A 25,686-nucleotide genomic window follows, 5' to 3' on the forward strand; every position below is an offset into this window, starting at 1 on the left:
CGGGTAGCGAACGAGCTGTGTCTGCCGTTGCGCCTCGGCTGCCGCCTCCCAGTTAGAGTCGATCCCTTAAAGCGTGCCTGTAAAAAGTGACCGCCCGTCCCGGGACCGTGCCGCTCCGGCTTGTTACCCGTCTTAAAACGCGCTGGCGCCTGAGAGGTCTTCCTTCGGGACGTGACGGACAGGTACACCGCCTCGCCTTTAGCGGGAAAAAACGGCCCTCACATCACTGCGGCACGAAGCTCGTTTGCGCAAATAAAATTGTCACGGGTATTCCTCCCGACCGAAATGTTCTCACTTGTCAAGACAAGAAGAATTCCGATTTGAGACTTTCATAGAAAATATTTCCGGAAACGGGACTCGTAGCGCGTTCTTTGCCTCACAAATGCCTTCTCCTGTGTTTTTGATGCATTGTTAATCAAGAAAAATACTAACCATAGGAAGTGGGGAATTAAAATTTTTCAAAGTGTTCACAAAGTAAGCATGAATCGAATGGTTACTGAAAGGCGTGGTCATACGGATCTAATTATGCCTTTCGTCGGAACCCTTTGCAAGTGCATACGGTTTTGTTTAATCTGAAACAACAGCCCTCGTGTCAAAGCTTGGGAAGCGATACTGGGGCTCGATCAACGATCTTTATTTTCAGTCGCTGAAGTTAGAAATGATGCAAGTGTCCGTCTTCTTACGCGCATCCTCGTAAAAGCTTAACGTCTGAATGTGAGATTAAAATCGACGCTGCCCTAAAAGAGGCTTAATAAAACGCTTCATTGTTTTTTCCTCTTTCTGTTGTAAATAACACCAACAGAGAAAGCCGTAAGGGGTGCGTCGGGCTCTCCGCTTCCAGCCCCGTGAGCTCTCTGCCCGTGTGCGCGGGGCAGGAGGTGCCGGGTGCCACCCGCGCTCCCCCGGCACGCGGAGCTGCGGGAAGGCGCCGGGCGCGCCGCGGGCTGCCTCGGTCTCCGGCTCGGCGCGCTCCCCGTCTGCACAGCGCCGGTTTTCTGCCGCGGCGGCCCGAGCTCTGCCCCCGGCCCGCTGCCCCGATCGCGGAGCTCGGGGCGGTGCCACGCCAGCCGCGCCCGCTGCGCGCCCTCCCGCGGAGCGTGGCGCACCGCCCGCGGCTCTCCCGCCCCTGCACGCCGGCTCTTCGGCACGGACGCTTTCATCTCGGCTGACCGGAGGCGAGCCGGGCCCGTCGGCTAGCGCGTACCCTTTGCCCGGGCAGAAAACAGCCATGCCCGCGGAGCAGCCTCCCCGGCGGGACGCCGTTGCCTTGCACCGCACCGGTGAGCAGGGTAAGAGCGCGGCCACCACCGGCCCTGGTCCCGAGGCGCCGCTCCGCAGCGGGGCCGCGGCAGGGGAGGGACGGGACGGGACGGGACGGGACGGGACGGGACAGGAGGGGCCGCGCTGCCGCCTTCTCGCTGCGAGGCGGCGGCAGGGAGCGCCCGCTCCCCGGGGACACGGGAGAGTGTCCGTGTCCGTGTGCACCCCCCGCCTCCCGCGGACGCTTTCTGGCTCCGGCGCCGCACGCACACCCGTCGCAGCCCGCTGTCCCGGAGCCGCTCGAGCCCTCCTCCCGCTGCCGTCCTCTGGGTTACTTCGGGACTCCACTGTGAGTAGCCCCCTCCAGCATCCTCGTGCTTGGGCTAAAGCAGTGTTCTGAGGCCGCCCGATAATTTATGCAATCAGTGACCGTTGTTAGGCATTAAATGTGCATTTTTCCCTGTGCATTGGCTTTACTGCAATCTAATACCCCATTTTTTCCAGGTGGAAATAAACGTTTTTTGTTTTGTTTTGTTTTGTTTTTGGTTGGTTGCTTGGTTTGGTTTTATCTCTGCAGACTCCGCGGCGCGATAAAAAAAAAAAAATGCTTTTGTGTCTTTTCCCATGGCTTTTCGATGACTGGGCACCGAAGGAGCCCGCCCGCTGCCCTCCGCGGGAACCACGAGCGGGCCTTGCCCGTACAGCCCCGGCCCCCGGCCACCGGGCAGCACCTCCGGGACCACCGTCCCCCCCGGTTCCATCCTCTCGGCCGCACTGGCTCCTCCGGCAGGGGCACCCCGGCTGCACACCGCTGTCCCAGGGGCTGCCGCGGTGATCCGCGTCCAAGCGCTCCGTAGGTTTCGGCGAGAGCCCCGCAGAGGCCGTGCCGCTCGGGGCTGCTGGCGGCTGCGCCGGGCACCCCGGGGCCCCGGCCCCCCGCGGGCTGCCCGCTCCCCTCTCCGCGCCCGGCCCGGTGCCCACGGGCGCTGCCCTCGCCCCGGTGGCCCTGGTAAGCTGAGCTCGGGCTCCGCCGCCAGAGGAACGAGGCCGTCCCCGGGAGCCCGCTGCCAAGCCCGGTGCCAGAGCGGCGAGGGCTCCCCGCCGCCGGTACTGGCGGGCGCCAGGACCCGCCGAGCCCGCTACCTGCGGCCGCAGGCGTTTTGGCGGAGCAGGTACTGGTCTGAGACGTTTCTGACTACACGCAAATTGCGCTGCTGATAAGGCCCCCTAGCTGGGTCAGTCTGGGAGCGCTAACGCCCGCTGCGGTGCGCTGATACCCGCACGTTTGTTTTCAGAAGAGGTCGCTTCCCGGAGGTTAATTCCAGTGCAGGAACGCGGGCGCGGGCGCAGCGACCGCGGGCACCGCCGGGCCACCTCGCCGGGCCGCTCCCGCAGCCGAGCGGCGCCGCCACCCCGCGCTCGCCGCCTTCTGCCCGCCGGCCCGGGCACGGCGCACGCGGAGCGCGGGGACACCGGCCTCCGGCGGAGCGCCCCGCCGCCCCCGCCGCGCTGCCGGCCCGGACCCCGCCGCGCGCTCCCGGCGCCCCCTGGCGGCTCGCGGGGCCGGTGCGCGGCGCGGACTCCCGGAGCCCAGGACCCCCGGACCGGGGGCGGGACCCGCGGCGGCGCGGCGCGGGGCAGCGCTGGGGCTCCCGGCTCGGACGCCTGCAGAGCGCCCTGCGAGCCGCCCCGCTCGCGCAACACGGCGGCGGGAAAACAGGGAGCGCAGTTTCCTCGAGGGGCTGCTGACGGCGACATGCTTTTATCGGGCGGTTACTGATAATAAAGACCGCATCTTATGAGCCTAAGTGGAATCGTTCCGTAGTGGAACTGTTTTGCCCCTGTTTTGAGTGCCATTATATTCAGCATGTAATCTTATCAAATGCTACAGGACAGACAAGTTCTGTTTAACCCATCTGTACTTCTTTTTGTTATGCACATGGACAAATCACCTTTTCTTGTAGCTTCTGTGCAGCTGAAAATGTCTGAGAGGGCGCGTACTACCACAAGTAAGAATAATCTGTGTTTACATTTATTGGTGTAAATGCATGTGCTCTCTGTCTTACTTTATGGTCAATAAAGAAGTCACGTGCAGTGCACGAGAGCATCCCTCACTCTGTTGCATGTTCTTCCAAAGTGCAGATGTAAATGTCCGTGTCAAAACAGAGTGATCAGGAAAGGGGGAATTCAGGGCAGATCTCCCCACAGACTTCCTTTGATGAATTATTCTGTTTGTTGTGGCAGAAGTGGGAGTGAGGATATGTAAGTGAGGGAGAAAGGGTATTTCTGCATAAAGCTACTTAGAGCGTTGAAGGGAGAGAACAGGGAACAGGAAAGTCCACACTGAGGTCCTGTAATCACACTGTATCTCTGCATTCCTCACACTGTGGATGCTGTTGCTTTGCAGCATGCCTATAAAAAGTCCCTAGTGTTTAAAAATGAGAGGTGTTGGGCTAGTAATGGAGCCACCTGAAAACAAAGTCATTTTAGACTAGATGATCTCTGTTGTAGCATTTTCACAGGATGATATATGCTCTGGGACAGGATATATTTAATATTTTTCATAATGATCCCTGGCACAAAAAAGTAGGAATATGATAATGGTGCAGAGTCCTCATCAGTATAGAGTAGCGCACAAGAGAAACGGGATGACCTTGAAAACAGCATAGCAGAAATGTGTAGAAACATAAAAATGAAAAAAGAAGTTAGTGTCTTACAGTACAGTAGTACTTCTACTAAGAAGTTTTACGCTAACAGCCTCTTCTAACAGTCTCTTGCATTTTAATTTTCTTTTTCCCCTTTCTATTTTATTTAATCATGTATACTGTCCAGTCCACTCTTCCTCCTTTGGAGAGGCACCACAGAGCCCAGAATAGCAGAGGAGCAGAGAGTAGCTGTGGAGAAGACCAGCCCTTCACACAGTACATCTGCAAGTGGAAATGCTCTGCCTGCTTGAGTATCTGAGGTCTTTCAGCACATTCAGTGTTAAGTTGTAAGTGCCCAGTATTATTTATTTATTTTTTTTTTCTTTGAACAATTCAGGGCTATGTCTGGTGCTAGGGCTGCATGTAGATGTAAGGCAGAGTGCCCCAGACATGGGTCATACGTTGACATTGTTAGCTTTATAATGAAGTCCGAAGAAGAGGGAAGAGCACACAGCAGAAAGCACTGATTGAATCCCATGGCTGGGAGGAAAACTTCCCTGTTTCCTATGCTTCTCTGATGCAGTCAAGTATCTTTATCCTTTCAAGGACTTATACTGAAAATTGAATCTACTGGTAGAGCAAACTTGATGAAGACCAAAATGCACAGTAGAGAAATGCTGTTGGTCCTTGCGTACCACAGAGATAGAAAACACACAGAAATGTCATCCAAGCAGTAAATTTATAGATACTAGGCTTTGCCATTAAAGGAGGAACACTTGGAAGAGGAAACAAAGATTTTATTTTTCTTTTTGTGATGGCTGGCTGAATCACTCTGTTTATACACATAATAATGGAGGCCAGTAACAGAGTACCCCAGTGGTCAATATCAGGTCCCATCTTCATTAGCAATCTGGAAGATGGGGTAGAGTGCACCCCCAGTAAATTCGCAGCCAACATGAAAATGGGGGGGGGGGGGGGGAGTGCCTGACTCACCAGAAGGCCACAGAGCCATCCAGAGGAACAGTGGCACAGGTTGTCCAGAGAGGTTGTGGAGTCTCCTCCTTGGAGATGTCCAAAAGCTGCCTGGACATGGTACTGGGCAACATATTCTAGGCATCTTTACTAGAGCAGTGGTTTGGACCAGCTGACCTCCAGACATCCCTTCCAAACTCAACTGTTCTGTGATTCTGTGAAAAATGTCTAAGAAATAACAAACCTTTCCAGGATTGTGTGAAAATTAATTCTCAAAGGATTTGGAAAGAAAAAACAGCAAAAACGTGTCCTCGCTCAAGTACTTGTGGTTTAGCTGCTTAGTTTTTGTTTGTTTGTTTGTTTTGTTTTGTTTTTGCTTGCAATCTGTCATTATCAACAAAGCAGTACTAAGTATTTCTTTTTAACATCTATGTCATAGGCTCTATTTCCATTGCATGCTTATGCTATGCTCGTAATTATATCCCTAAATATCTATATTATGTTACAAGGTTTTATAAATAAAGCAAATGAAGAACTCATTTATATTTTGACTTCAACTTGTTGTAACACTTAGTTATTCTTGTAAAGTTGGAAGGAAGCTTTGCCTATATCTTGTATTGTTCTGCTTAATGATAAATCCTTACAGAATCTTGGTGTCAAAAGCTACTTATCCTCACTGCAGTTTAAGCATGAAATTCCTAGCTGGAAACTTTGTAGCCTTGCATCCTGTCCTTCATCAGTGATACCTGAGAGTTAATCGTTGTGCGTTAAGAAACTCATTTGCAAGCTGGCCTGCAATTGAGGGATACAGTTCCCTATTCAGAGAATTTGATATCTGATTTTGTGACTTGTGTCACAAAACTGAAAAAAACAATCTGTAATGAAGGTTTTATGTTTTGTTACCACCCTTTTAGACTGTTACAGAACTAGAAAACACCTTTGAGTTACAGTGAGACTATTGCTAGTGTTGCAACCATGGTTGTGATGGGCCCCAGCAGCCCCTTCCCTGATCAGCCACACCTGGGATGCCCCAGCATCCTCTGCCCATGGCCAGAGCCCTATTTAAGTTTAGCCCCAGAAAGGTGCTATTGTTTGCTGCATGTTCTGTAGGACTGATGGGAACACAGCTTGCATTGCAACTGCCCTTGGGTCCCAGTGCCAATCCCATCTTCCCTGACAGACAGTTGTGCAAGGCTGAGAGACAGCAAAGGTCTAAGTTATGCCAAAGAGCTTGCTATTGCAGTAGGTGTCGTGGTTCCGCTCGAGTGGGCAGCCGAGCTCCACCACAGCCACTCTCTCACTCCCCCTCCTCAAAGAGGAATGGGGAGAAAATATGTGAAAAGGGCTCAAGGGTTGAGACAAGGATGAGAAAATCACTCTAATTATTGTAATGGGCAAAACAGACTCGGCATAAGGAGATAGTAAGATTTATTGCCTATTACTAACAAGCGAGAGAAGTGAGAAAACAAAGGAAGAAAAAAAAAACAAAAGCACCTTCCCCCCCAACCACCTTCTTCCACCTCCTCCCCCCGAGCGGCACAGGGGAACGGGGGAATGGGGATTATGGTCAGTCTACAGCGCTTCTTCTCTGCCGCTCCTTCTCGGTCACTCTTGTCCCCTGTGCTGTGGGGTCCCACCCACGGGTTACAGTCCTTGATGAACTGATCCAGCGTGGGCTTCCCACAGGCAGCAGCTCTTTCAGAACTGCTCCAGATATGGGTCCATACCATGGGGCCCATCCCTCAGGAGAAAACTGCTCCAACCTGGCTCCCCCACGGGCAGCAGCTCCTGCCAGGTCACCTGCTCCTGCGTGGGCTCCTCTCCATGGGCTACAGGTCCGGCCCGGAATCTGCTCCGGCAGGGGTCTTCCACAGGCGACAGCCTCCGTCGGTGCAGGGCCACCTGTTCCACCGTGGTCTCCTCCACGGGCTGCAGCGTGGAGCCCTGCTCCACCGTGGTACTCCATGGGCTGCAGGGGGACATCCTGCCTCACCATGGTCCTCACCACAGGCCGCAGGAGACTTCTGCTCCGGTGCCTGGAGCACCTCTCCCCCTCCTTCTACACTGACCTTGGCACCTGCAAGGCTGTTCTCTCACTCCCTTCACTCTCCCGGCTGCTGTGTGTCGCAGCGTTTTTTTCCCTGTCTTAAATATGCTCTCACAGAGGCGCAAAACAACATCGCTTATTGGCTCAGCTCTGGAAAACAATGGGGCCCTTCCCAAACATGGGGCAGCTTCTAGATCTTTCTCACAGAAACCACTCCTATGGTTCCCTGCTACCAAAACCTTGCCACGTAAACCCACTACAGTAGGTCATACCTGCCAACTAAAGTTTGGTTGCAAGGCTAAATCAGAGTTGTTTAGCTTTAGAAATAATTTATAAATATATATATATATATAAAATGTAGCTGAAAGCAAAGTGATGTTTAAAAAAAAAGAAAAAAAAAAAAAGAAAAAAAAAGAAAGGGGGAACCATATAGATAAATCATTTCAAATTAAAATTAACTTATTTCTGATGAAGGCTAAAGTATGATTTTGAAGGTGTCAGCAGGAAGTATTCAATGCCTTCATGTGAATTCATTATTCTGCTTTGGATTGTAAACATCAAGTTTTTGAAGCTCTGGAAAACATGAATTAAGTTTAGTAAGAAGTATTTGCTGTGCTAAAATTACCAGATATTAAAGAAAATATGGTTATTAATAAAAAGTAGCATGCACGTGTTTATACAGGTTTTAGGACAGGAGATGAACCTGCTTTTTTACAGGTGGAACTTCTGAAGGACTTAAAACTAATAACTGCTTATTCTATCTTTTATATCTCATGAGAGGTACTCTTGATGACAAGGTGGGCAGCCTCATCTTGGCTTGATGTCGTTTTCAACATAAAGGGCTCATTGGCAGCACAGCTGCCTTTCCCTCCCTCAGCGGAGCTCAGAGTCAGTGTATTGCAGTTTGTCATTGACTAAATTGCTCACTGGTGTTGCTGAAGTTCCTGGGTCTTTGTTATATCTATTTATTTTTGTCTGGAAACGCTGTCTTACATGCTGCTTTTCTCCTGCCAGTGGCATAGTTTATTAAGAGCATTGCCTTCTTAAGTCAGAGATGATTGTTCACTAGTCCTCACCCCCCTTCCCTCATTCCACCAATGTTGTTTTTTCTACATGTCTCCATTCTAATAGTTTATCCTTTTAACGAGAAAAGGCTACAAGTTACTCTTTTTTAAGTGAGATAAGCCCTTGTGAGCTCTATTTTATCTAACCAAGACTGGGAAATCGTTTGCCCTTATTTGTATTAAACAAATGTATATACTTTGCCGCAAGTCATTAGTGCTATAAAGAGATTGCCTTTCTATTGATAGCCTTGATGGGGGAATTCAGGAGCAAATTGCCAATAAATAGTGTGCTTGTAAGCGCTATTGATTCTTTGAGCCACAGAGAAGTGTTTTGTTAGTAAAACTCTCCCTGAATGTACAAGTGAGATTCTTTGGGGGGGGGGGGAGGAGGAGAGGAAAGTAATTAGTGATTTTAAAAACCTGGTGGGGGACCACCAGGTGAGAAGCTTATATTGTTTTTTGTTCAAGGATATGGTTTGTAAAGGTAACTTCTACAAATATAATGGCAATTCTTCCGGCCACCCTCAGAAATCCTGGAGGCTTTCATTAGAAAACTGTAGAATCAGCACAGCATTTCATCATTTCATGTAAAATATAATTTCAGAGTGGTCAGGGAGCTTCCTAAGCTGTCATGAAAGGAATAGAAAGTATCATTCCAACAGAAAGCAAAAGACTAGTGGGATTCAAATTCCTGTTGCCTTGCTCAGGTTTTGGAACAGTCTGGAAGTGCCCATTCTGAGCGTCTGGGGAGTGTGTTAATGTACTCTATTGGCTGACCTAATGTCCTAGGCATTAAGAGCCAATTCAGGAGCAGAGGTTTCTGAGCTGGTATGAGGATGACCACAGCATTTAGAAGCAGAATCTTTCCAACGGGAGCTGGAAGAACATTAGATCAGTGAGGTCCTTGGTTACTATATAACCATGAATCATAGAATGGTTTAGGCTGGAAGGGACCTTTAAAGATCTAGTTCCACCCCCTCTGCCATGGGCAGAGACACCTTTTACTAAGGCTGGTCAATGCCCTGTCCAACCTGGCCTTGAACACTTCTAGGGATGGGGCATCCACAACTTCTCCTGGAAGCCTGGTCTGGTATCTCACCACTCCCATAGTGAAGAATTTGTTCCTTCTAATGGAAATCTACCCTCTTTCAGTTTAAAAACATAACCCTTGGTCCTATCACTTGTGCTGTTTTATTTATGCATTTTTCCTCACTGTTAAGCCATATTACATGTGAATGTATTTAAGAAATAATACTGTTTGTATTTTTAATCTCTCAGATTTTGTTCTGAAAAGCTCTTGTTGAATTCATTCCCTCCTCTTGCATTTTTTATTTGCTAAATATTTTATTCTAGTTACCTCTGTTCCCATAATCGATGATGTTACTTAAGTTTTCTTTGGGACAGTTGGATTTTTTTTTCCACAGACAATTAAAAAGGAACAATTGTCTTTCTAGAAGACAATAGGACAGAATTGAATTTACACCACCTGGGGGCACTGTTATACTGTTTCACTTCATTTTAAAGAAATACAACGGGGTAGTGTTTGAAATGGTCCCAATTTTTCTGACTATTATTAACTTCTAAAACAAGTATACCACTGATATGAACGAAACTCATTTCAATTAGATGTTGTAGGCAGGTGTCTTGGAAATAAGGTCATTTTTCTCTCATATCATTAATATTTCACTGTGTTTACTGAATGAAGACTAATTTTAAATATAATGCTATTTTCAATGACTTATTAGTGTAGCAGCGATTGCAGTGTGCCTGGTTGTGCTGCAGTTTTGTTGCTTATGTTTGCTATGGTCTGTCTGTATGAAAAAACTGGAGGGCTGATGTAAAAACATCAAATGCTGCTGCATTTATGTGCTTATACAACTTAACTAGGATGTGACAGTGAGAAATGAGAGAAGTAAACTGCTCCCCTGCAGTTTAGATGGTGCTATTTTGTTTACTTGCTTTGTCTTGCCAGGTTTACCTTCTGTCTCTTCCTACACAGTCATCTCTTTTCCTTCTGTTTCATGTTCTTCATTTCTTTTCTCTACTCATTTGATTTCACCATCCTCTTTTTTTCTCTACTCTCTAGTGTGTGTGGAGAAGGGCATCAAGCATAGTTCAAATAAGAAGGGCCCTGCAAGACAAGAATTTCTATGCCAGCAGGCAGATGGGCTTCCAAACTGAGCAACTTCAAGTGCTGGTCAGTGTACTCTACTTCATGAAGGTAGTGGCAGAATTCTTCTAATATGTGTTCACTTAAGCACTCCCCAGAGCCTTTCTGCTCTGTTTGTACAGGACAAACCAGTGAAAACTTCATGTCACAGACTATATGGTACTTCTAAGTTTATTAGAATAACCAAATGTGCTCCCACCAGAAAAAAAAAATAAAAATAAAAATGGTTTGTATGAATGCAAGAGGCTGACTTACCTCTAATGAGGAAGAAAGCCATGAAACTGTTTTCAGCCAAACTGGGTTCCTAAAGTATACATACAATTTCATGATAGAAAATACTGTCTTGATTTTGTGCATTTAGATTTTGAGTATTGCAACTCCAAGTGTTTAAGAGCAAGTCAGTGTTCAAGGGGACAGACAAGCAGCTAACAGTCCTGTGATATGAGCATTCACTTTATTTGGTTGTTTTAGATATCCAGGAGTACATTCAGAAATAGTTCTATAGATAACGTTCTTCAGTGAATCTGCTAGTCTGACACAAGTAATGTTTCTAATTTGCGTATACAAATTGTGTATACAAATTACTGTATACAAGATACTTGTGTTATATATAAAACACTGGCACAGGTTGTCCAGAGAGTTGTGGAGTCTCCTCCTTGGAGATGTCCAAAAGCTTCCTGGACATGGTGACATGGTACTGGACAACGCATTCTGGGTGTCCTTGCTAAAGCAGGGGGTTGGACCAGTTGACCTCCAGACATTGCTTCCAAACTTATTACAGAAAAACAGAAAGGTTATATTGCTGTTTAATGGATCTAACCTCTTCTCCAATACAAAACTGTGGGAAAGGAATTCACAGGTGGCTTTGCACTGTTTCACATGTCCCTGAATTAGAGATAATGAGGAAACAAGTGGTAGAAATAAAACTTGAGCAAGGTTGAGCAAGATTAAGTAAATTTGCTACAGCGTTAAAGATGAGCTTTGGGCAGTAGCCAATTGCTGGCTGGCTTGAGGCGTGTGTTTGAGGGTCTCTAACCAATTGTATGACAGATTCAGGCGTACGGACAGCATGTGGGGCTACAGGGAAAGTATATGTAGTGGTGAAAAAGGGCAATAAATGTCTCCTGTTCAAGAGCTGTCAGGAGTCCGTGTCTTGCATCACTTCATAAAATGACAAGAATATCTGGTGTTAGTAGTGTTATTATTTTGTATGTTTAAAATAATGTATACATACACTTATGTATCTTGGCAGCATTGAAATGAGCTTAACCTCCTGCAGAGGCTTTCCTTTGAGATTTGATCAATCCAATACATTATTTTCTCACAGTAAGGTTATCTATAAGAAATATGTATTACATTCCTGAAATCTGACTAGGAGCTTAATTTAGTCCCTTACTAGTGTAAAAAAAAATATTTTAAGATGTTTGCTTTGTTGTGAAACATGAATAGTAGGGGTAGAAGAAAGGCAGTACTTCATTTTAAAGCCCAGTGTAGGGCAGAGATACAAGATAAGTACTCCAGTGACTAGGAATGTCAGGTCTAGAGTGTGGTTGCCTGTCCAGCCTCTGTTCCCCATCTGAAATACTGATTTCCAAAGAACCTCAAATGTTGAAAGGCTGAAAAGGAGATGAAGGAGATGAATGAGGGTGTTTTGAGGATACGTCCCATCTAGAAAGTTGTGCCTTTCATCTTTGGGATCCAAGATGGGACTTAGAGGTGAGAACTCCCCCAGCATAAGGTTTGCTAGCAGTTCAGTAGCTTTAATTTTTTAGTTTTTAGATTTGAGGTTTTGTTTAAGTTATTAATTGTGCCTCGTTATAATTGGATATTAGGTTACAGACCATTTATGGGGTTAAATATAAGAATAAATTAAAACTATGAGCTGGGGTACACTTGCTGGTTTAAAAAAACAAAACAAAAAAAAACAACACTGGAAAACATTGAGTGAACACAATCACCACAGAAAGGCAAGCAACCAAGATTTAAGGCCTTGTAACAGGTAGGTAATAGCCAGAGATATTCTTTTATGCTTATTAAAAATAAAACTTCAATTTTCTTAATCAGATGTTTCTTGATTTTAGCAGTAGATGTTGATACAAATGAGATCCAAACCCTTTCACAAAACTCTAGTGAATGGTAGATGAGAACAATAAATATGAAGGTAAAGATGCAGCAGTGTAAGGCGCCTGTATATTTTAATGTTATTTCTCAGCTCCAAAAAAAACCAAAACAACCAACCAAACAAAAAAAAACCTTGCAGAGAAAATACCACACATTCCATAACAAGTATTTATTGAATAAAATAGATGTTGCAACACTTTCTAGCACATTTTTCCATATGTGATTTTAGCAAACAGTTGTCTTGTGATATTGTATCAGCATGGAACATTATGCTCTTAATTGCATGTTTTAGCTTTGGGTCAGCTCTGAAGTAGTTGGATAGTTGAACTCTGCAGGCTTTGTGAGTCTCTTTCCACTGGAACTATTCCATTTTAAAAACAACTTTTTAAAACATACACTCTCTCTGTAAAATCACAAGGCTTAACTTTATTTTCATACAATGTACTGCACACTTGCTATCCTCTCAAATGACCAATATTCTATTTTTTCTTGCTGGCATTATTTTTTGCTTATTTGACATCAGATTTGCCAAATGAATGATGACAGTAATCCTTTCTTTTACTGTTGCTTCACCTTATTCCACATCATATATATATATATATTTTTTAATTTTTTTTTGAGGTCATTCCCCCCTTGCTTTGTGTTCTATAGAGATGAAAATTTGGATTTAATTATACTTATTAGACTAGTTCTGATTTTTTTAACCTTCAGTTAAGTTCAGATAAGCTGAGTTGCAGTTATTAAATTAATTTGGTAAGTACTTATGCAGGACTTAAGGACTTTTTTATTGCTAATGCTATAGAAAAACTTCATGAACTTAAGCATCTTAAAAGTAAGGATCAGTAGTTATAAGAAGGTATGGAAAAAGTTCAAAAGAACTTTGTCAAAGGAAAAAAGGTGGATTTTTTTTTTCCTGAAAAAATACAAACATTCAGAAAATGTCTAATTTGATGGGAAAAGTAATTAGAGTGACAAATTAGAGGAAGGCAAAAAACTTCATGATTTTGAAGGGAAAAAAAAATCTATTTAACAATATTTCTCTCAAAATACATGAGATATACAATTCTGTGGATAAATTCAGGTACAGTAGAAGGTGACTGCTGACTCTCCTGCTCACTGCATGCTTAAATTACTGCTGCAGAAAATGAAATGTCTTACTAAGTATATGGATATCCACCATAATACAGGAGGTGTGCTTGCTATCTACAAGCCTGCCAGTGTATTGAGGCCACTTCCAAGCTAGAAGTCACATAAGCATGTTAGTGCTAAATCAGATTAGTGAAATCTACTTATTAGTCATGTATCAAGTTGCATAATGTGTGGAGTTTTTCCATGAATTGAAGAGCTTACATTGTGTTGGATCTCGGTCTTGCCCTGACTGTTCTGAGCAGACACTTATCTATGTTCACGGCAGCCAGTGCTTTTTGCATCTACTCATGATCATACATGGAAATGATGTGCTAGGGTACAATACTTATAGAAGAGTCAGCAAGGTAAAGCAGTGTCTTTGTACATTACTTTTCACCACAGGAAGTTCACTGACTCACCTTGCATTCTGGCATAAGAAAGCCTAATCCTTCAACACATGTATCCTTTGCTTTTCTTCCCAAAGCAGCCACTAACAGAGGAGTGATGGGGTCTCATGCTCAGAGTGTACCAATAATATTTGTTTTGATTTGGAAAGTGTGTCTGTAAGTTTTCTACACACATTCTGAAGCTCTGTGCAGTTATTGCTGTTTTGGATCTCAAGGACTGCTTAGGAAGCTTCCATCCACAATTTAACATTACTCTTCCAGGCTGGAGGTCAGCTTTAAGAGAGCTGCTGGCAGTCTCTCCAAACCCTACTCTGATCATGTGCTAGGTGCTAGCGCAAGTATTGTGTTGCCATCTGTGCGGCTTCCACAGCAAAAGAGGCAATGTCAATGGTTCTCTGATATGTTCATACCAACTCCCTGCATCCAAGCACACAACTTTCTCTGTTATAGTCCTGACTTAATGGGACACAATTTTGGTAATGAATTAAATGGCATTCAGATCAGTCTAAGCCTTTCTTTTTAACGGACTACAAGAGATTCTAGCTTCTTATTGAAGACTGCAATAAATACTGTGGTTTAAAAATTAACCCTTAACAATCTGGGATACACAGGAATATAGCTGGGGAAAACATGCTGAAAAAGTTTACTGAACTGAAAAAATGGTTGCTCTTTCTTCAGCCAGCTCTGTATGACGTATGTGTAATACAGGTTGGCTCATACGGTACCTTAAGCTCAGCAAAGCAAGTTAAGGTTTTATTTCAAAATGGTATTTCAGAACACTCTACTTTTTGTCACTGGGAACTTATGAGAAAATACTTTCTATTCCACTCTAACTAAAAAGTAAAAAATAAAAAAATTATTATCTAACACCTGATTCAGATGGACAAAAGTATATAAGATGCTATGTCATCAGAAAACTCCAGTCATGGGCAATTATAAGTTAGAAGATGGGAAAAAGAACTGATTGTCTAATTCTCTGGAAATACCTGGTTCACGTTAGAAGTAATACAGCGCATGGGTTAGTGATTTCAAATAAAATAATTAGGACATTGGGATAAGCCACATTCAATTGTGGCTGAAGTCTCTTTTAATGATTTTGTCTATATGGTGCTACTTTACTGTGATACTTCAATTGTTAGATACGTCCTGTTGATAGAAACTGGCAACCAATACTCGAGTTGTACAGTTCTCGATGTTGTAAATACACAACTGCAATTGCTTAATTGTTGAATGGTGGTTTCACGTCAGTTGTCTTTTACCCAACCTAAATGTTTCAGCTAAAATGGTCAGATAATGATTTGAAGGTAAACGTATTCAAATTGAGAAGCCTTAGAGGTTCTGTAAATTAATATAAAGTTTAGCAGGGAATTATCACCTGAACTTTTTTCTTTAGCTGTAGGATATCTATCTTGAGCTGTTGCCAGGAGAAGCTGACCAACTTTGAGTAAATTTAATCTTTAAAGAAAACAAATTTAGTTCATGTGTAGGTGTATTTCCAATGGTTTTCTTCTTCAACTTTTTCTTGTCATTGTCATGTCCCATCCTGACACCCCCCAAGTTGATCTCCCCTTTCTCCAAAAGCAAATTACAACTTTGCCTCTGGTATTCAGAATATGTAGTAAATCCCTAGGTTACCTGGTATTAAGCAGACAAGAACAAATCAGCACCATGATGTCCACAGGAAATATCTCAAGGGGGACCCCAGAAGGCCCAGAATTGCTGCCTGTTTGCATATTCTGCTCTGAATAAATATATCCTGCACTGCCTATTTTTTTCTAGTAGTTTATATACTTTGAACCCTTCCTATCAAAAATAGAAATGGCTCTGATTATTTTGATAATGACAAGGTATTTCTCTTGCAGAAATAGATTCTTGTGAAATAGATTCTTTTGTCTGTGCAGCTTGCAGGTACTTTAAAGTTGCTTTAGGTGAAAGGCACTGAAGTTAAATGTTTGTTATGGTCTGCTTTTTTTGTAGCATGCCATGGAGTTCTGGCCTTTGACACAGCATCAATACCAGTTGTAATGTATAGCACTTGACAATGATACCAAGTAGGAGGGAAGATCACTCAGGTAAATGTGTACAGTTTTTATTTATGTGTGCTAAATGTGAATAGCTGCTGAGCAACAGAGTGGGTATAATTTTCCAGTGGGGACAAGAGAACAGCTGTTTTACTATTTCTCCTCTGGTGTTTTCTTTGATATTGAAGTTCATCTGGAAGAAGAGTTTGTGTAAAACTGGAGGAAAATTTTTTAGTCTTGAAGTCCATATTTGCAATTAACTTTCAGTAATGCCTCAGTTCTTATTCTGTTAAATTCCATCAATTTAATTGGAGCTTGGATGGTGCTAAAGCAATGAACTGGCAAATTCTGCCAGCACATCCAAGACTTAAGGTCGGTGATCTGCAGTCTTTTCACCAATCACTTGGGCTGCACAGGAATTATTTTGGTCCAATTTAGATTCAGCTGTTGCTAGGCAGCAAAAGATTTGTCTGCTTTTGCTTCTGTTGATGTTGAATTTCAGTTATTAGTATCATAGTGACACTTAATTGGCTTTCAGGAAAATTTTCCATCTTCAGTTAATCTAAGTAAAACCAGTTTTCAAAAGTTGAGCTAAAAATAATGCATTCTGTGGCTAGGGATTAACAGAAGAACTTTGCTAAGCTTTGCTAAAATATAACATATATAATTCTGAAAACCTCATAACCAAAACCAATTCTAGTAGTGTTGTCATTAATGAGGCTTTTACTATAACTTGGAAAATATTTTAATGTCTGCCAACTACCTGAATACGTTCCTTTTTTTTTTTTTTTGTAAGAATGTTTTCCTTTTTCCTTCTTCAGAGCATTTCTGTTTGGGTCAAGTTGGTAGTAAGTATTGACTCATATGGAGTCTTTAATCCTCTTACAATGTAATTTAACTACTTCATGTTTGTGAAAATCTGTAAAAGATTTAAATTCATTACATGCAAGAAAGTGCTTTGTAAAAGCCTAATGCGGGCATACAGAACTTCACCAGGAAGTCTAAATAAAAAGAACTTGAAACTCAAGTTCTTTAACATCCTCAGTAAAGTATTCACAAAGAATTTATGCAGTGAAGGAGAGGCACAGACTACCTGAAGTAAAAACTTCACATAAAAGTAAGGGAAAAGGCAAAGCCACACTCAGTCTCATGGACTGCAAACAGGAATTTTGATTGAGTGCACATAGTATATTAATGAGACAATAAAAAATGAGTTAAGGCCTTTCTAGGCTGAAAACTGGTCTCTGTGGGGAACCTATGGATATTCAGTGCATTGCAAAATCAGATCCATTTAGTCTACATCAAACCTGGATACTGACTTACATCTAAAGAGAAACAGGAAGCCAACGAAGGCACGGAATTAATGTATTAATGTTTAAAAAAATGACAATAATTTTGTTAGATAAGTGCTAGTAAACCAGTGCAAAGTGTAAGCAGTCATATTATCAAGGCATGCATCAATATTTACTAGCACCGTGATCAGGTAGCTAGACCTAGCAGTGCTGACAAAAGCAGACGTGAAATTTCCCCGGAATCATGTTCCACTATGGGAATATACAGGGTGTATAAAATAAAGTTTCCCAGGAATCATGTTCCACTATGGGAATATACAGGGTGTATAAAATAAAGTGACGATTGTTTGAAGAAATGTGCTTTTTTTAAATCAACAGTGGACATTGCAAGAAGCATCTGTTATGTACTCTTTCTTCTCAAAATGAATGAGCTCTGTTTTCATATCACAAAGTGGTTGATGTTGGAAGGGACCTGGAGGTCTTCTGGTCCAATGACCCTGCTCAAGCAGGGCCACCTAGAACAGGTTACCCAGGGCCTTGTCATTGTAAACGGAGCATTTCTGTTTGTAAAGGGAAATGGCAGATATTGACTATGCTCTGAGTTTTGGAAATCATTGCAAAAAGCAGAAGGCTTGACAAACAGGCAACAGAAATTATGTTGCAATTTTAGTCCACTGGATTGTACTTGAAGATGTATGTGCAAGATGGCAATTTGTTAGAAGTGAACTGTCAGCACTGTTTGGTACCTTTTTTTTTTTTTTTTTTTTGGACATGGCACTTTAATGAGTTCTTGTGAGTCAAATTCCTGCTGAAGCTGCAAAGAATAGAGACTCTAACACCTCCAGAGAGACCTCATGAGCATCCTTTACAGACCTCAGTGTTTCAATCCTACAAACTCCAGCTGACAGCTGGAGTTTTAAATTATCTAATTCTCCATTTTGCAATTAATGTAATGTGAAAGTATTGTCTAAACTTAAATCATAAACTGTTCTCAGATTGCAAGAGAAACGGTTGCTCATGAAGGGAAGGCAGTGGATGTAATCTTTTGGGATTTTTAGCAAGGTCTTTGATACAATTCCTCACAGCATCCTTCTGGATAAATCGTCCAGCTGAGATCACACTACACAGGGTGATGAACTGGCTCAACAGCAGAGCTCCAAGTCATAGTGAATGGGGCTACATTTGGCTGGCAGCTGTTCACAAGTGGTTCACCAGGGCTCAATTTTAGCATAGTTCTGTTCAACATTTTTATTAACAATATGGTTGAAGGAATGGAATGCATCCTTAGCAAGTTTGCTGATGATACTAAACTGGGAGGTGCTGGGAGTATTGGGTAATCATCAATGGCATGAAGGTCAACAGAGATAAATGCTGGGTTCTGCACACGGGATGGTAATGCCAGGTACAGACTGTAAGACAAGTGGCTGGGAAGCAGCTCTACAGAAAGGGATCTGGGGTGCTGGCAGCATCAGGCTTAATGTGAGCCATTACGCTTAGTTTGCCCTGACAGCCAAGAGAGCAAACTGGATTTTGGGGTGCATAAAACTCAGGATGGCAAGCTGGTCAAAAGAGGGGATTCTCCTGCTGTATTTAGCATTGGTGTGGCCTCACCTTGAGTGTTGTGTGTAGTTCTGGGCTCCATAATTTTAAGAGGATGTTGAGGTAATTGAATGCTTTCAGAGGAGGGCAACAAAGTTGGTGAGGAGAGGCTGGGCCACTGGATTGTCTAGTTTGGAGAAAGAGTCCAAGAGGCAACCTCATTGCTCTCTGCAGCTTCCTGAGGAGGGAAAATGGAGAGGCAGGTGCCGGTCTCTCTCCCTGTTCACTGATGACAGGACACATAGGAACAGCACAAAGCTGTCCCAGGGTTGTTCAGACTGGACGTTAGGAAAAAAATTCTTTACTGTGAGGGTGGTCAACCACTGGAACTGGTTTCCTAGCCTGTCAGTTTTTCCCATGCCTGTCAGTGTTCAAGAAGCATTTGGATAATGCTCTTAACATCGTTTAACTTTTAGTTAGCTGAAGTGGTCAGGCAGTTAGACTTGTTACAACTTAAATATTCCTCCATGGTAGCTGTCCGCATTCACTTTGTCACTAAAAGCATTCAGGAAGAAGTATGCTTCTTTCAAAGGGAGTAATCCAAAGGTGTAAATCTCTGAAAAGTAAATTTCACATGACTCACATTAACTAGTAGAATCATAGGATCATTAAGTTTGGAAAAGACCTTCAAGATCATCTGGTCCAACCATCACCCTACTACCACTGTCACCCACTAACCCATGTCCAACCAGGTCCAACCTTTCTTTGAACACCCCCAGGGACAGTGATGCATTAGAACAGATGAAGAATCAGACTGTAAAAGAAATGTAGTAGATAATCAAGTGGCATGCTCACCAGGAAATTTTGCCCTGGTCTGGGGTGCTTATCTTTTAACACTTGGCCTCATCACTTCTTGTAATTCTAAAAGATGATGTTAGTGATGGCATTCTTGTGCTTTGTGATACTCTTTTGGGGGGGGGAAGACGTGGAGATCATAACTCACTTTACATAAGATGCAATACCTGGACCAAAATTTTCCAAAGTATTTGGTTCCCTTTTGGGCTAGCAAGATTATTATTTTTTTTAATTTAAATATTTTTATTAGATACACTGTAGTAGCACCAATGTGCTACATTTAAGCATCTCTGTACTGCTGTACATTGAGCAGTGATCTGAAATACCTGTTACACCATGTGCTGAGTCCATTGTGTCTTAATGCAGATGTGAATACTGTTGCTGGTAGTTATCCTTATATATTTATTGAGTTGCAATTAAAACTTACATTCTACCAGCCAGGGAGAAAGACCTGTATGTCTGAATATGCATCACAGCTCCTTACAGTGTGTGGGCTGGATTGTTCCTGCTTCCAAAAGTGCTAGACTGTGTCTACAATCGATAACATAGTGTTAGCTGTGTGTGTCAAGTTATATAAGGACGATTAATAACAAGTGGCAAAAAAGAAAATAAAATCTATCACCAGTAGACAAACTCATAAATATAGGAATCTGTTTTGATAGTGTGTTAGGTTCAGCATTCATCAAAAGTTCCTTCTTAGCCACTGAACTGGTGAATGCTTCCTGAGATATAAAGGCTACTGCAGATGGTGCTGAAAATGAACCAGGACAAATCACAATCAAGAGAAAATTAGCAAACTGGCACAAATTTAACTTTGTGACACAATGCCAAGCTAATGAACAACAACAACAAAAAAAACCCCTTTAATTTTCATAGTATTTTAGCAATCTTTGTCTTTATACAAGGAACCTAAGTTTCTACACTATAATCAGTGATTTGCATTAACATTTGGTTTTCACATTGACCTAATTTCCTTCTTTACTTTGCACTAAATTCGATTCCCGATCAACTGCCAGAATTTTCTCCTACTTACTCTTCTGCTTTACATGAAAAAAATGTTATTTCCAAATCATGTAGAGGAAAACACACAAGATACACATTAATACTTCAGTACTATAATTCTATTAACTCTTAACTAGAGAAAATTTTAGTTATTTTATAACCTGATAAAACTAACTTGTGTTGAACAAAACAGCAAGTTAATTATGAGTAGATGACCCAGGCGTGAAACATGTCCTTCACTGTTGAACAGAAAATTTATTAGATTATGATTTGCCTACTTTATTTTGGTCAGAATATATTGATTAAGCCCTAGCTCAGCTCATTCAAGCTAAAAAATAGCTCTTTGGTTGTAGTAATATTTTGGACAGAATTTTCAGTGCAGTCAGTTCCCATGTGAGCTCCTTCATGCTGCAGTGTCTGTAGAGGTCCATCTGGCCTGTTGGCTAATCCTTGTACTCGCTACAGAAGTGACTTGCCTTGCTGTCCACTGAAAGCCCTATAGCAGCTTTTCTTTTCACTTAGAAACAAGGTTGTACATAATTCTTTGGTCAGCACTGCCAATAGGAAATGCTTTGGGACTCATTCCTGTAGAACTTCATGCTGCTTGGCTGACTACTTAGCCTGATGTGAGCAATGATGCAGGAACCAGACAGACACCACTCCTGGTTGTGGCTTTGGAGCAGCTTTAAAGGCAGAAAGGTTGAACAGCCTGGCAGGCAGTTCTGTGAATACTTTAGATTTTACTTGTATGTTTTCTATGCATCACTTAAATGCATCTTATAACGAAATTTAGAGAGCAAGTAAAAAAATTGCATGTGGAAATATGTCTCTCTGGCCAAAACCTTGCTAGGCATGGTTTTAAAGGTGTGGTTTTAAAGGAGTAAGATTTATTTGGGTGTAAATGCAGACATTTCTTCTCAGAAAGAGTAGCCAGGCATTGGAACAGGTTGCCCAGGGAGGTGGTGGAGTCACCATCCCTGGGGGTGTGTAAGGAAAGGTTGGACGTGGTGCTTAGGGACATGGTTTGGTGGGTAACATTGGTGGTAGGGGGATGGTTGAACCAGATGATCTTGGAGGTCTTTTCCAGCCCTTCTGATTCTATGATCTTCAATGACTATCAGGAGTGTACGATCCAAAATAATGGACAAGCCAACTTGAGGCTGCAACTGGTATATGTAAGCTGTGTCATTGTATACCAACACTAGAAGCTATTAGAGGTAATTGTGCAAGACAATTTCAACATCACAGAAATCAGCAGGTGGTCTGCTATCATTCTGAGGTCTCCAGAGCTATGCGTTCAGCCACTCTAACACAGGAACTTTAAAACTTGTAATGAGATAAGCATTGCTTAAGGTTAACTGAAATGCTTTAATAACAGAACTGTTCTCCTTGCCTCTCAGCATTTTACTTCCTCTGAATTCAAATTCTTATTATAGCTCTCTTCCAGAGGATACTCATCAATGGGAATATAGCAAAATGTGAGGTAACAAAAGAGGCTTTGCTGCTATAGCTCTCCCCACTTTCTATACTGTGGGAGCTCAACAAACACTTTATAAGGTCTAGATAGAGATTTAAGTGACAGACACTGGCACTGACTTTCAGAGACCTTTGTGTCTAACTGCTTTTACAAAACCAAATGAAGCAATAAACTTACAAAAGGTAAATAAGGGTTGTTTTGTTTTTTTTCTTACAAAATTTTTTTACAAAAAAAAAAAGTCTTGGGGGGCTGTCTCTCAAGAGTTATCAGTAGTTAAGATGAAGTGCCTTAAAGTGAAAAGGTTTAATGCTTGTGTCCTATCAAGGAAAACACTTGAAGACATGAAGGTGTCTGAAGGGAAAACTTGTGTTTGCTCTTACAGAAAATCTGAGGCTCCAGTGGTCACTTCCAATTTCACTATAGAAAAATTAGTGGGTTAACTGCAACAAGAGGTAAGCATGTTTATATGGGTGCAAATCTGGGAGGAATATACAGTCTACAAACTGAGGGGAAAAAAGTTATAAGGAAAAGCTGAAACACATCAGGCTCATGATGAAAGCCTGCCACACATTATAGCATTAGGATACAAAGCAGTAGAGTAAACATCACACCCAGCTACCTTTGGCTTTTTAGCTCAACAGAAAACATACAGATTTTACAACCACAGTGACAAGGAGTGGGGTATAGCAGCACTCAATGCAGTGCTTATGTGCTCACCTCAGGTGGGTGTTATCAGTATACCTAGCCAGTATACTGCTAGTAGGAACACTTTGTGACTGGGCTGAGACTTTTGGTGCCTGATATGTCTTTCACTTTCACCCTCTGCATTCTTCTGAGACTTTTTTCCTGATTCTTCTTTGACACTCCCTCAGTTCAGAAAATAAGGTAGAGAAGTTTCCTAGCTATATTCAAGTGGTTGCAAATATTTTTGCTGCATACCAGTTCCTTCTTTTTTTTCAAGAGCAGCTGCTCTTCCTCCACTGTGTGGTTCATTTAACAATGAACAAAGCTTTCACCTTGAAAAATATTTTACAAAATATTGTGGTCTGTACAGCAATAGAAAAGATGCCCAAAACAAGCCCCAGTGTTACAGAAGCCTGTTGTTCTGTTTCCTACAATGACGGGGCCAAAAGCCTAGGACTGGCTTCAGAAAGAGGTGTCAGTGGTGCAGCTGCTTAATGAGGAGCACAAGCCTGAGTCAGGGCAGGAGCCCTACAGGGCAGCAGTGTTGTGGCTCTTGGCTCTCCTTGGCTGGAGCAGCTGCTAGCCTTCTTTTGATCTGGAGAACAAGATTTCTGCTGGATGTTGGGGGTGTAGTATTTAATGGACATCCAGTCTGTGGAAGTAATTTGTGTCTATTGTGGGAGTGGCAGAATTAAATTAGGTCTCTGTTTCTGAGAAGCCCGGAGCCTCTCTGACCAGGGCCAACAAGCTATTGAATGTAATTATGATTATCTTCTGTGGGAGATGAGTGAGTGCAGTGCGTCCTGGATGAGGCTCAGAACTTTGCATCACCATTCATGTATTTTGCTCTCTATAGAGGTTCATTAAGGTTATTTGAAAGACATTTTGACACAATAAAATTGGTGTTTCAGCCATACTTCATCACAGAACAGTTATTTTTAGTGAATAAACTCATAACTCAATCTCAGTTAGGATCTGTTTTTTTTTTTGTTTTTGTGGAAAAGCTCTCATGATCAGCATCCATTGCAGCTTGTATGAAAACATTGCAATGAACCCAAAAGTGAGGACATTGTTTAAAGTGATCTACGGTATTGAATGCATTCAAAGCATTATTATATAGTTTGCTTAGAGTGTTTTGTGGTCACTTTGTCTGCACTGTGAATAAGCATAACATTAAATACTACTTTTTAATGTTTGAAAATTACTTGGTGCTGAGTACCTATCAAGCTTTTGTAGTGTTAAAGACCTGAAATAAAGAGGTGGGTCATTTTCCCTAAACTCACGTTGAATCTAAAGTACAGAGGATGACAAAATTCCTGTTGAATCCTGATGCCCAAGATTAACATTAAAAGACTGGGAATCCCATGGATGGCATGGTTTAAATTGATGATCTGTAAAGCTGTGGATTAATGATGTAAGGTGCTTGACTTAACACTTCTCCATCTCTCCTGTCTATGCATTGTCTGCAGCTGGACACCAGTCTCCAGCTCCGTGATCTCATCTGCATGGCTGCATCCAGGGCCTCTCACCTGTGCTAGTTCTTGTGCTGTCAAACCCTTCGCAGGCACACTTTGTCATGGTAAAACGATGGAAACTACTGACTGCATTTCTTGTCTGTTTTCTACATTATATGGATATCCCTGGTGAGTGATGTTTAAACACAGCAGATCTTGGAACAAAGTGAACTTAGGTGTGCTTTCTTCTGTAACTGTCAATCTATATACCTTCTTCAGAGCAAGTCACCAAAGTTCAGGAAGGAAAGAGAAGTGTTCTGTTTATCACGGCTGCTCAGTAACAGCTTAAAACTCAGATGGAGATGCAGAGTTGAGCCTTTGATTAAAAATTTCAAAAGTCTTAAGAAACTTGTGGCTTTGGATGAAAGCTGTTTTGGCCACTATGTCATGATTAATGTATTTGTAACTCCTGCAGATAAGTGTTTTGTCATTTGAATAACCAGTTTCATTGGCTTTGCTAATGCTTTCTTTTCACATATTTTGCCAAATTACTATACCTAGTTGCAAAATGTAACTAGGTTTTGTTTTTATAGCTCTCCTTTGAGGGGTAATGTTATAAGTAAGTGACAATTTAATGAACATATTGAGTGTTTCCTTGCAACGCTTCTGAAGTCTGAGGCATGCATTATTTTCTACAAGGTAATAACTAACACACAGTTATTTTCAGGCTGTGGGATCTGTGCCTGGTGGTGGTTCAGGGCAGTAACACCATTTTGTATTATTCAAATAAAAAAACTATTATGTGACTGGTGACAGAAAGGATTCCTAGTGCACTAAGCAAACCTGTATCTTCAGCACGTTAGAGGTAGATTAGAAATGTCTCTTCCTTTTAACTTGCTTCAAAAGTTATTTAGTTGCTGAGAATCTCTGCAAAGTGGACTGTGCCTAGAATTATCCAAGCAAAACTGTAAATTCCAACAAGCTAAAAGATGGGGTGGTTTAAAGTTTTTATCCACTGCAGACCAGGTAATGATGATGTGGCCACAGAACATAGTATAGGAATATTGGGCCATGAGAGCTCAGTGCAGGCAAGTGATGCACCTGCCTTAGACTTCTGATGGAAAAATCCATTAATCAGTGATAGCGAGTGAAAGGCTTCTGACAGGTTTCATGGGACTTGACTGAAATCTTAACTACATAAATGTTATACTCTACAAGGATTTCTCCAACTTTTTCTGATCTTCTGTTTTTCCTCAGACTTCTCCCTAGCAAGGGATCACCTTCATAAGGCCTTTATCTGGTCTCCTACATGATGTTTCAGTAGCATTGTGTTCATAAGCCTAGGCTTTAAAATCAATTTCAGTGACAGTGAGAGAAGTTTCAAGTTATGCTTATATTGAAAAAGAACCATACAGAAATGAGGTTAATTTCTTGTTCCTGAGGAAAAATCTTATAAAACATCCCCAACCAAAGATAGATAATGGATAGATGCAAAGATATGGTGTGTTGTTTAATGGCAGATAGGGATTTAGTGTTTCTCCTCTTTCC

At 42.5% G+C, this 25,686-nt stretch overlaps 1 long non-coding RNA gene across 1 annotated transcript; it reads left to right on the forward strand.

Annotated features, from left to right (window-relative positions):
- The first annotated feature begins 1,179 nt into the window (after window positions 1-1,179).
- Window positions 1,180-24,423, forward strand: LOC311440006. Its single transcript, XR_014695149.1, has 4 exons — window positions 1,180-1,289; window positions 15,792-15,886; window positions 22,383-22,452; window positions 24,154-24,423. It is a non-coding gene; the product is annotated as an uncharacterized lncRNA (long non-coding RNA).
- Window positions 24,424-25,686: the final 1,263 nt, after the last annotated feature.

The sequence above is a fragment of the Aythya ferina genome, assembly GCF_964211825.1.
Source record: "Aythya ferina genome assembly, chromosome: 7".
Taxonomy (NCBI): domain Eukaryota; kingdom Metazoa; phylum Chordata; class Aves; order Anseriformes; family Anatidae; genus Aythya; species Aythya ferina.